At 33.1% G+C, this 11,801-nt stretch overlaps 1 pseudogene; it reads left to right on the forward strand.

The window, feature by feature from the left end:
• Positions 1 to 6,223: 6,223 nt before the first annotated feature.
• LOC148944454 (phosphoglycerate mutase 1 pseudogene) lies at positions 6,224 to 7,057 on the forward strand (annotated as a pseudogene).
• Positions 7,058 to 11,801: the final 4,744 nt, after the last annotated feature.

Here is an 11,801-nt window from a genome sequence, read left to right on the forward strand (position 1 = left end):
CGTCTAAAACAGAATATAGCTATTAACAAAACTAAGTTAAGACTCTAAGCTAAAAAGTCTAAACTCTTAACTAAAACTAAACTAAACTATAACTCTAATTAAAACTCTAAGTATAAGCTAAAACTATAGACTAAAACTAAACTAAACTAGAACTTCAACAAAAACTCTAAACTAATACTCTAAGCTAAAAAAACTTAACTCTTAACTAAAACTAAATTTAAACTAGAACTCTAACAATAACTCTAAGCTGAGACTCTGAGCTAAAATTCCATACTCTTAAGTAAAACTAAACTTAACTAAAACTCTAAGCTAAGTCCCTAAGGTAAAACTCCAAACTCTTAACTATAACTAAACTTAACTAGGACTCTAACAAAAACTCTAAGCTAAGACTCTAAGCTAAAACTCTAAACTCTTAACTAAAACTAAACTAGAACTATAATTAAAACTCAAAGTATAAGATAAAACTCTAAACTAAACTAGAACTGCAACAAAAAAACTCTAAACTAAGACTCTAAGCTAAAAGCTATAAAATCTTAAATCAAACTAAAATAGAAATCTAAAAAAACCATAATATAATACTCTATGGTAAAAATCTAAAATGTTAAATAATATTAAAATAAAATAAAAATCTAGTATAATAATCTAAGCTAAAAACTATAAACTCTTAAATATAACTAAACTAAACTAGAACTGCAAAAAAAACTCTAAGCTAGGACTCTATTCTAAAAAAATCTAAACTATTAAATAAAACTATACTAAATTATAACTCTAAGCTAAGACTCTAAGCTAAAACTTTAAACTCTTAACTATTACTAAACTAAACTTCAACTTTAACAAAAACTCTAAGCTAAGACTCTAAGCTAAAACTCTAAACTAGAACTCAAAACTAAACTAAACTTTAAATCTAACAAAAACTCTAAGATAAGACTCAGAGACAAAATTCTAAACTCTTAACTAAAACTAAACTAAACCAGAACTCTAACTGAAACTCAAAGGTAAAACATCAAATTCTTAAATAAAATTCATCTAAACTAGAACTCTAACAAAAAACTCTAAGCTAAGACTCTAAGCTAAAACTCGAAACACTTAACTAAAACTTAGCCAAACTAAAACTTTAAGTAAAACTCTAAGCTATGACTCTAATGTAAAACTCTAAATTCTTAACTGTAACTAAACTAAACTTCAACTCTAACTAAAACTCTAAGCTAAGACTCTAAGGTAAAACTCTAAACTCTTAACTAAAATTAAACTAAACTAGAACTGTAACAAAAACTCTAAGATAAGACTCTAATTTAAAAATCTAAACTCTTAAATAAAAATTAAAAAAAATAAAAATATAATTAAAATTATAATAAATGAAAATAATATAAAAATATAAATAATTAAATTTAAATAATCTAAACTAAACTATAACTCTTAATAAAACTCTAAGCTAAGAATCTAAGATAAAAACTCTAAACTCTTAACTAAAACTAAACTAAACTAGAACTTTAACAAAAACTCTAAGCTAAGACTCTAAGCTAAAAAAACCTCTAAACTTTTAACTAAAACTAAACCAAACTAAGACTCTAAGCTAAAAACTCTAAACTCTTAACTAAAAGTAAACTAAACTAGAACTCTAACTGAAACTCAAAGGTAAAACATCAAATTCATAACTAAAATTAAACTAAACTTCAACTCTAACAAAAACTCTAAGCTAAGACTCTAAGCTAAAACTCGAAACTCTTAACTAAAACTTAACCAAACTACAACTTTAAGTAAAATTATAAGCTATGACTCTAAGATAAAACTCTAAATTCTTAACTGTAACTAAAATAAACTAAACGATAACTCTTAATAAAACTCTAAGCTACGACTCTAAGCTAAAAACTCTAAACTCTTAACTAAAACTAAACTAAACTAGAACTCTAACAAAAACACTAAGCTAAGACTCAAAGCTAAAAAAAACTCTAAACTTTTAACAAAAACTAAAACAAACTAAAACTTTAAGCTAATACTCTAATCTAAAAACTCTAAACTCTTAACTAAAACTAAACTAAACTAGAACTAAACCAAACTAAAACTTTAAGCTAAGACTCTAAGCTAAAAACTCTAAACTCTTTACTAAAACTAAACTAAACTAGAACTCTAACAAAAACTCTAAGCTAAGAGTCTAAGCTAAAAAAACCCTCTAAACTTTTAACTAAAACTAAACCAAACTAAAACTCTAAGCTAAGTCTCTAAGGTAAAACTTCAAACTCTTACCTATAACTAAGTTGTGGGTGAAAAGGATGGGTACTTCAATTTGTAAAATGGTTTTAGGACGGTCACTAAGAAAAGAACTTGTTCTAAAATGCCTTTTGAAAAGTATTGCTTGGTGTTGGGGATTCAAAAGGCTGTAAAGTAAAGTTGTGGGTGAAAAGGATGGGAGCTTCAACTTGTAAAATGGGTATAGGATGCACATTATGAAAAGAATTTGTTCTGAAATGCCCTTTGAAAAGTATTGCTGGGTGTTGTAGCATTCAAAAAGCTGTAAAGTAAAGTTGTGGGTGAAAAGGATGGGTACTTCAATTTGTAAAAAGGGCTTAGGACGGTAACTAATAAAAGAACTTGTTCTGAAATGCCTTTTGAAAAGTATTGCTTGGTGTTGGGCATTCAAAAAGCTGTAAAATAAAGTTGTGGGTGAAAAGGATGGGAACTTAAACTTGTAAAATGGGTTTAGGAGGGACATTATGAAAAGAACTGGTTCTGAAATGTCATTTGAAAAGTATTTCCTGGTGTTGGAGCATTCAAAAGCTGTAAAGTAAAGTTGTGGGTGAGAAGGATGGGTACTTCAAGTTGGAAAATAGGTTTAGAAGGGACATTAAGAAAATAACTTGTTCTGAAATGCCTTTTGAAAAGTATTGCTTGGAGTTGGGGCATTCAAAAAGCTGTAATGTAAAGTTGTGGGTGAAAAGGATGGGTACTTCAATTTGTAAAATGGGCTTAGGAGGGACATTAAGAAAAGGAACTTGTTCTGAAATGCCATTTGAAAAGTATTGCTTGGTGTTGTGGTATGCAAAAAGTCGGAAAGTAAAGACGTGTGGATAAAAGATAAGTACTTCAAGTTGGAAAATAGGTTTAGAAGGGACATTAAGAAATTAACTTGTTCTGAAATGCCCTTTGAAAAGTATTGCTAGGTGTTGGGGCATTCAAAAAGCTGTAAAGTAAAGTTGTGTGTGAAAAGTATGGGTACATAAACTTGTAAAACGGGTTTAGAAGGGATATTAAGAAAGGAACTGGTTCTGAAATGCCTTTTGAAAAGTATTGCTTGGTGTTGGGGTATTCAAGAGCTGTAAATTAAAGTCGTGTGTGAAAAGGATGGGTACTTCAACTTGTAAAATAGGTATAGAAGGGATATTAAGAAAGGAACTGGTTCTGAAATGCCTTTTGAAAAGTATTGCTAGGTGTTGGGGTATTCAAAATCTGTAAAGTAAAGTTGTGGGTTGAAATGGATGGGTACTTCAATTTGTAACTTGGGTTTAGGATGGACATTAAGAAAATAACTTGTTCTGAAATGGCTTTGAAAAGTATTGCTTGGTGTTGGAGCATTCAAAAATCAGTATAGTAAAGTTGTGGGTGAAAAGGATGGGTACTTCAACTTGTAAAATGGGTTTAGGATGGACATTAACAAAATAACTTGTTCTGAAAAGATATAATAAAGCCATAAAAACTTTTAAAAATTGGGGGCGCAGGGGCGTTGGGGGTGGTGGGGGGCCTGTGGGGGTCTGGGGGGGCCCTGTAGGGCAACTTGTAAAATGGGTTTAGGATGGACATTAAGAAAATAACTTGTTCTGAAAAGATATAATAAAGCCATAAAAAGTTTAAAAAATGGGGTGCTGGGGGTCCTTTGGGGGTCTGGGGGGGGCCCTTTAGGGCTGGCTGGTCCTTTGGGAGCCTGGGGGATCTTTGAGGGCTGGGGGAGGGCCTTTGGGGGCCCGGGAAGGGCCTTTGGGAGTCTGGGGGCCCTTTGAGAGCCTGGGGGACCTTTGAGGACCGGGGGAGGGCCTTTGGGGGCCCGGTGAGGGCGTTTGGGGATCCGGGGGCCCTTTGGGAGCTTGGGGGACCTTTGAGTACCAGGGGCGTCCTTCGGGGTTGGGGTAGGGGGATTGGAACAATTTGGGGTTGGGGTAGGGGGATCGGAACCCTTTGGGGTTGGGGTAGGGGACCTCACGACACTGTTAAAATACAACTTGTGTATTATAATGACCACAGAATTTCACTCTTAAATTCTCTTCTAAAATCATCTTTTAAAATGTCTCTAACTGTTTCGCCGAAATAATTCCATAAAATGGTTAAAACGGTTTCGCCCAAATCATCCCTAAACGTAATTTCAGCGTGTTCCTTTTGTTTTGGCATCTCTGCGCTGACACATTTCAAATTACTAAGAAACCTGATTCCCGCGCTAAAACAATTCATCGCTAAGATCTAAACATTCGCTCGGAGACAGTTCTCTTTAGAAACAACAAATTAATTCCCCTCTCGTGAATCAATTCTCTTTAGAAACAACAAATTAATTCCCCTTTCATGTCAATCAATCAATCATGACATCATCTGTCATGTGTGATCTAAACTTTGCCCCGGAAACATTCTCTTTGGAAATACATCAATGACATTAATTAACTTGACGTCATCTGTCAGACATAAATTAACCTTGCCCGGAAATAATTTGATTAATGACTCAATAATCCATGAAAGTGAGAAAGTTCCTGTTTTTCCATTCTCACTGACAAAAGCCATAAAAACAGACATAAATGTGAGAAAGTTCCTGTTTTTTCATTCTCACTGACAAAAACCATAAAAACATCCATAAATGTGACAAAATTCCTGTTTTTTCATTCTCACTGACAAAAACCATAAAAACATACATAAATGTGAGAAAGTTCCTGTTTTTTCAAGTGAGAAAAATACTGTTTTTCCATTCTCAGTGGAAAAACCTTTATAATTATTGAAGAAAATCAAAAATGCAAATAGCTTTGCTAGATCTAGAGCACAGTTTATATAATTATCCAGTATGATCTTTCCCTATCTCACCCATTATAAAAACCCCGGACCAAGGTGCGAGTGCTCCAGAGAACGTTTTTGCAGATAGAAACATAGGCGGCATCAGATCTTTTCACGGGTAGACAAGTCAGACTGTGATCTAATCGGAAACAAGTGGAAACCCACTTAACGAATAATGCACTTTGTTGGAAACAAAGTTCCACAGACCCAGAAATTAAACGATATATACAGCATGTAATGAAAATACGATAATAAATTATGAAATGGAAAGGTACAAAGTAGGGTTTACCCAGGAAAAGCTTCGAAAAAACACTTAATTTCAAATTAGTACAGTTCCTACAATAATTCTACCTTTTTTAATTTTAAAATTTGTTTTTCAGTTAGGAAAACAAATTTGACAGTATTTTAGACATAAGCAAACAAATTACTTGTTCGAGGCATAAATTATAATCTTATTTTATTTAGTATGGACTGAAGTTCGTTCTTTATTGTAAATGATTTTCAAGCCAATATATTTCCCTTGCTGTTCAAGCCAAGGGATAGAAAGTTTCCTATATAGGGGTTTCGGACAAGGCGGTTCTATTGGTGTACTTTTGTTTTGATCTGACTCTTTTTTTCGGAGCTATGGGTTTTTATATTTCTTAACATTGGACGTGATCGTCCCTTACTTGATTGCTAGTTACCGCTGCAACCCGGATAATTTAGGAAAAACTACATTTTTCTATTGCTTTGTAGAAGCAAATGTTATTAACTTCTACTTGCCTCTTGGAAGAGACCGTTTTTTGGCTCGACTCCTAAAATGCTTATCCCTGTAATGTTGTGCTTTATTTGTGTAGATTTATTTTTATTTTAGTTCTTAGTTCAGGATTGCTAAAGCTATTATATAAACTGCAAAAATATTTATGGTGTCGGAGCAATAATTTTAATTCTTCAATAAAAACTAGAAAAATACCTGAAAATTTAAGAATTAGTTTCACTTATTATGTCAATCAGAGAAGTAATAAGTGAATGCAATATTTATACACGTTTATCCGTCGACAAGATAATTTTAATTTATTTTAGTTCTCAGTTCAGGATTGCTAAAGGTATTGAGTAAACTGCAAAAATATTTGTGTTGTATAAGCAATAATTTAAATTTTTTAATTCGAACTAGAAAAATACTAGAAAATTTCAAAATTAGTTTGATTTTCGTTTCGATTCAATGAACTCGTTACGTCATTTTAATTGAGCTTTTAAGAGAAACTTATCTAAATTTCTATTTAGAAATATGGTGTACAAAATTGTTATGATTAGGCATGGCGAAAGTATATGGAACAAAGAAAACAAATTTTGTGGCTGGTTTGATGCTCCCTTAACTGTAAAGGGCATTCAGGAGGCCCATGCTGCTGGCCGGATATTGAAAGAAAAAGGGTACCAATTTGATGCTGCTCATACATCAGTTTTGACTAGAGCCCAACATACACTGAAAATCATTCTTGAAGAAATTGAGCAGCCTAGCCTTCCTGTTCAGATGACTTGGCGACTAAATGAACGACACTATGGGGGCTTGACTGGTCTTAATAAAGCAGAAACTGCTGAAATATATGGGGAGAAGCAGGTCCATATATGGAGACGTGTTTTCGACAGCCCCCCACCACCACTTGAAGAGTCGAGTGAATTCTACAAGATTATAAATGAGGATCCATGGTACAAAGGTAGACCTAGCAAAGAAGAACTTCCAAAGTTTGAGTCCTTGAAACTGACCATGGAAAGGACACTACCATTTTGGAACAAAGTTATTGTTCCTCAAATGAAGAAAGGAAAGCAAATCCTTATTGCTGCCCACGGAAATAGCTTAAGAGGTATTGTAAAACATTTGGATCAAATGTCTGATGAAGCTATTATGGGAATAAACTTGCCAACTGGAATACCTTTCGTTTATGAACTGGATGAAAATTTGAAACCGATTAAATCTATGCAATTTCTTGGTAATGAAGAAAATGAAGAAACCGTGTATAAAGCTATGGAAGCTTACTATTGGTCCTTATTACTGTAAAAGGTGTATTAACGAACATTAATCTCATGACTTATGTATTTTTTATATTATAAATCTCTGATATTACAGTGAAATTTATCCCTGCCTGTCACGCGGAGGACTGGGGTTCGATTGTCCGCCGGAGATAATTTTTAATATATTGAATTTAAAGCATTCTCTCTTAAATTTAAAGTTTAAAAAAGTAACTCAGTTTAGCTACCTCCTTGCTAAATATAGTAGCTTTAATATAAATTTATATAGGTAAGAGGTCTTTCTTTATTATATTATTTTAAAATTAAAATAGATTTGGAAAAATAGATTAAAAAAACGACTTCAAAACTGTACTTAATTTTGTTTTATCAGTTTCCTCTCTACAATTAATCTGTTCAACTAGAAATGACGTCAAAACAACCAAAGGGTGGTTAATAATATAGGTTTTACTTACTTAAATTTTTGCTGCAAAGCTTTAGTTTGTCCTTTAATATAAAAATGACAGAAAGTTTCCTATACAGGGGTTTCGGACAAGGCGGTTCTAATGGTGTACTTTTTGTTTTGTGATCTGACTTTTTTTAAGAGTTGTTGGTTTTTATATTTCTTGACATTGGAAGTGATCGTCTCTTACTAGGTTGCTAGCTACCACTGCAACCCGGATATGTATAATCTTAAATCTTTGTATAATCTTAGACGGCCTTATATACGCTACTAATGAAAAAGGTCAAGACAGGAAAATAAGGAGCTAGTGCCCTTAGAGAACGCAAATAGGTCTGACATCCCTCATTTGGGCTACAGTACAACGAATGTCCATGCTTTCTTGTGTCCCAGTAATTGATTTCACAATCATCCAAGCCACTAAGGTAGAAATCAACCACTTTGTCAGTTGAAAATTTTAATGCTATATTATTTTCAAGGATTTCAAAAAGAATTTGACATAATTCAATATCCGTCGGGTAGAGCTTGCAGATATCAGGATGATATTGCCAAGTAACCTGCTGCCCAATTTTTGTTTTTGAATGTTTACTCAGATTGTTATAGGTGACTTCAGCCATCATAATTTCCTTGTGAGATCTAGTTTCAGAGCATTTTTCAATAGTTGTCTTGTACTTTTCAGGACAGCTTGGTCTAATACACAGAGCATTTTTTTGCCAAATATTCATTAGAACTAAAAGAACTGTTTAAACACAGTTCGAAATACTTTTTTCTTGAGGAGGAATCTTACAAACACATATACTAATAACCCTAACAGGTTCGTTTCCACCATAATTGAAAAACATTGCTTTTCCTTCGCTGTTCATAGGTATGCTTGTATATATATATTTTTATTACTGCTACATACACTGTAATTGCTCCTTCCAAAATTAATATACGAATTTTCTAAGAAGTACTCCTCCGTATATTTACTGTGTTGTCTAGAATTTTCAATTGCATCTACAAACTGATCCAAAGTTGCCAGTCCATAGCTTGGAAGATTTTCATTAAACTGACAACATTTCTTTTTGATATTACTATGAAGTTTTGCCAGAGCATTTCTATCCAACTTTTCAACAGCATCCGCTCTTTCAAAGAGAATTTTAATCTGTAATTTTGAATACTTTTCACTTCTGAATGTAATTTTTCACTTTGTCCTTATGCGTTATTTGGTAAAGCCTCGTAGAGGTTTCAATTTTTTCATTATAGCTTTTGTCACCCCAGTATCTACCCATTATTCTGGTAGCAACTTTTTTCTTATGTTTGTTTCGTAATCTTTATCATTATCATACCGTTCCTTGTTCTTTTGTTTGGCTGTCTCAATTTTTGCATGTCTATAAACTTCATCATTATAATAACGCTGTTATTAACAATTTTTACTGAATATTAACAATTTTATTAACAATTACTGTCACTAACAATTTTTGCATGTCTATAATCTTCATCATTAAGATAACACTCCTTGCTAGTTTGTTTGGCTCTCTCCATTATTGCTTCTCGATACGCCTGGTCTGTTGAATACCTTTGCTTTTTTCTTTTCAAGATGCTATCTCTGTTTTTTGTGCAGTACTATTTTTTTAAATTACGTATAACTTGCTTAGAAGGCTTCTTATTGCTAAACAAGAAATAATATTCTTATCTAGTTAAAACTTCTTAAGACTCGTATCAAGTACCCATAACCTAACAAAAATAAAAATAAAACTAATTTTTTAATTTTCAGGTATTTTGTTAGTTTGAATGAAAAGATTAAAATTATTGCTCAGATATCTTATATTTTTGCAGTTTACATAATAACTTCAGTGATTCTAAACTGAAAAATAAAATATATAAAAAAATTAAATTTTTTGGTCTGGAAATACATATTAAATCCCACGTCGGGTAGTTAGAACCAAACCAAAAATTAAACTAATTTTAAAATTTTAAGGTATTTTTCTAGCTTGAATTGAAAGATTCAAACTATTTCTCGGATACCATGGATATTTTTTGCAGTTTACACAAGCTGCAAAGAACGCATAAGTACAAAATTAAAAGTTATATTCAGAAGTCCAAAAAGATGGCAACAATGCAGGCTGATCTTTGTAAATTGAGAAACATTTTACGAATGTTTTACCGGGATTACGAAAAACATTCAAAATTGCAGATTAAAATTCTCTCTGAAAGAGCGGATCTATTCATGTCATAGCTCTAATAAAACTATGACGACATTCATTATTTATCTAGTAGGGTTTCAGACAAGGTGGTTCTAATGATGTACTTTTGTTTTGATCTGACTATATTTTTTTTATATTTCTTAGCATTGGACTGATCGTTTCTTACTAGGTTGCTAGGTACTGCTGCAACCCGGATTCACATATATAGTTATGAGAGGCAGCGTGGCCGAGTGGTCCAAGGCGCTGGTGTTAGCCACCAGTCTCTTCGGAGGCGTGGGTTCAAATCTTACCGCTGGTATACGATTATGATTTATGTACAAAAATCAAATATCTTTAACAAGACTGCAGTATGAAAATACATCAAAAATGCAGTATTTAGTGGAAAAATCTATTCCCTTTAAGAAACATTTAATTTTAGCTACAAAAGATATTTAACCCAATTAATTTCCTTTAAAATAAGCCATTAAACAACTCCCTACGATGATCCAGTGCCAAGGTATCTGTGGAAAATAAAATGAAAGAAAAAAGAAAAAAATATGCCGATTAGGCAGAAAGTTGTAGTAGCCGCCACTTTTCTTGATTTTCAAGCCAATATATTTCCCTTGCTGTTCAAGCCAAATGACAGAAAGTTTTCTTTACAGGAGTTTCGGACAAGGTAGTTATAATGGTGTACTTTTTGTTTCGATATGACTTTTTTTTAGGAGTTATGGATTTTTATATTTCTTAACATTGGACGTGATCGTCTCTTACTAGGTTGCTAGCTACCGTTGCAACCCGGATACGATTATGACGTCATTGATCAATTTTTAACATGAAATATGAAGTTTTTCATAAAAAATTGATTCTATTATAAAAATAATTGGTTTTAATTACAAAAGGTTCTTAATCTCATTAGTTTCTTTTAAAATTGAACAGCCATTGAACAACTCTCTACGATATTCAGGTCCCAAGCTATCTGTGGAAGAAAAAAAGAAAAAAAAATGCCGTTTAAGCAGAATACTGTAGTGGCTGCCACTTTTCTTGATTTTCAAGCCAATATATTTCCCTTGCTGTTCAATCCAAGGGACAGAAATTTTCCTATATAGAGGTTTCGGACAAGGCGGTTCTAATGGTGTAGTTTTTGTTTTGATATGAGTTTTTTTAGGAGTTAAGGGTTTTTATAAATCTTAACATTTGACGTGATCGTCTCTTACTAGGTCGCTAGCTACCGCTGCAACCCAGATAGTATAACACAAATTAATCTTAATTATTTTCCTTAAGAATCCGGGTTGCATCTGACAGTTTAAACGTGGCCACGGAATTCCTGTGTTGTTTTAAAGTCACTTTTCTGTGAATAGGTAGTGCGGCAACGGAGTGCACCTGGCACTTGACGATAAATCACGCCAGTCCAGCTTTTGTCAAGAAACAAAATCATTCAGTGATAATTTACTGCACCCCCTAATATTGTGCGCTCCTGGCCTAGTGGGCCCAATGGTAAATCCTGGCCTGATTACAGATAATATACATGTCTAATATCAGTAGTTTTGCCAAAACCTGCTACGATAAGAGGCCTTTGTGCAACAAGTATGATCTAAAAAGGAATAAAATACAATTTCTCTTCTTATGGTCCATGAATTGAGGCACAAGAGTCTATCTACTCAAAAATTTTTACTTTAGTTCGTCGAACGAAGTTACACGTTATTTGTTTCGGCGTAATCCTTTTCCTTCAACTAAGCAGTCTTTCAAATTCAGTAGGGACCTGAGCCCCTCCCGAACTCTAAAGTAGATAACTTCTCATATTTTCCACATAATTTCAAATCCCCCCGCCTCAGAAACCAATTCTAGCATACGTACCGAGAATAAAGATGGTTGATATTCTATGTAGTTAACTGATATTCCTTTTTTAACTGCTCTCAGTTCATAATCCATGGCTTCCCAATTAAGCTCTCCTAGGCAGAGGCCAGATTTACATTAAGTATTGTCACTTTTCAGCTTATTTGCCTGTTTCTTTGTCATTCTACTGGATTTCTTTTAGTTGGGATTTCATGATTTCAGTATATTCTGTTTTCTGACCGTGCAGTTGATACTCTCTTCTGAGCTAAACACTGCAATACCAAAATTCTTATTAATTAAATTTTCAGTCACCTCCAATTTAACTGCATTCCAGCTCC

Source organism: Artemia sp. Qi Xiang Cuo, chromosome 14 (assembly GCF_049724085.1).
Source record: "Artemia sp. Qi Xiang Cuo chromosome 14, ASM4972408v1, whole genome shotgun sequence".
Taxonomy (NCBI): domain Eukaryota; kingdom Metazoa; phylum Arthropoda; class Branchiopoda; order Anostraca; family Artemiidae; genus Artemia; species Artemia sp. Qi Xiang Cuo.